Source organism: Apium graveolens, unplaced genomic scaffold, assembly GCF_009905375.1.
Source record: "Apium graveolens cultivar Ventura unplaced genomic scaffold, ASM990537v1 ctg3949, whole genome shotgun sequence".
In the NCBI taxonomy this organism is placed as follows: Eukaryota; Viridiplantae; Streptophyta; class Magnoliopsida; order Apiales; family Apiaceae; genus Apium; species Apium graveolens.
Genome location: NW_027418340.1, coordinates 49,526 through 50,831, shown reverse-complemented (window position 1 = coordinate 50,831; position 1,306 = coordinate 49,526).

The window sequence follows — 1,306 nt, the reverse complement described above, 5'->3', positions numbered from 1 at the left end:
CCTGGAGACTAAGAACTAAACCAAAGCATAGTTCAGTGTACACAAGATGACTGTGATGACCTCAAGTCTAAGGATACTTGTACAACTATCACTATGTGAACAACTGCTGACACGTGAGTGAACTCCATCAGTTGTTTAGCTGTATGACTCATGTTTGGTGAACTTATTCTATAATAAGCACCTACATACTAGCTATAGTGTCACCACACAAATGTCTATGAGAACAGACATCCTTCATAATGAAGCAAGCATAGTATGTACCGATCTTTGCGGATTATTAATTACCAGTTAGTAATCCTACGACCAAGAAATATTTAAGTTTAGAGTTATCATCTTTTAGGTCTCACTATTATGATCTCATCATAATCCATAAAAAGCTTTACTCTAAACTATGGTATATCTTATTTAAACTCTTAAATAGATAGAGCCCGTAATAAAAACAAAACAAGTTTTTTTTTATTAATATCAATGAAATCAAAACAGATTATATAAAAGTTATTCCTAAATCCTCATACATGATTGGACTTAGGACATATTCCTTTCAATCTGCCACTTGTACTAAAGCCAATCACTCTGGTATCTAATACCCATCTAGTCTTTATGACGATCAAAGTGACTTTCAGAAAGTAGCTTTGTGAGTGGGTCTGCTATGTTGTTATGTGTGTCAACTCTTATTCAATACAATATAAGAAATGTTACCGCGCTCCCACTTACCCTTTTGTAAACGCATGGTTCATCTACGTTTTTGATAAAATCAAACTCTTTGATTGTCTCATCAAAACGAATGTTCCATCTTTCGAGAAGCTTGCTTTAAACCACATATGGTTCGCAGTAGCTTACACACTAGGCTTTCATTTCCCTTGGAAAGAAAACCATCTGGCTATATGCCAGATCTCATAGTCGTAGTAAGCAGCAATCGCAAGCAAAATCCGAACTGATTTTAACAGGGCTACAGGTAAAAAGTTTCATCAAAGTCAATCCATTGCCTTTGTTTGAATCCTTTTGCCACAAGCCTGGCCTTATAGGTCTCCACCTGGCCATCTGCTATAATCTATCTTTTGTATACCGTATATATAGATCCCATTCTGGATTTCATGGCATTTTGCCATTTCTTTGAGTCAACACTACTCATAGCCTCATTATAGGTCACAGGGTCGTCATCATCAATGATCGACAACTCATTGTCATTCTCAATGACAAGGCCATATTTCCTCTCAGGTTGGTGAGACACTCTCCCTGATCTATGAATGGGCTGTTCCACAAAAGGTTGTTCAGTCAGAACAGGTGTTTCCACTTGATCCGTAGT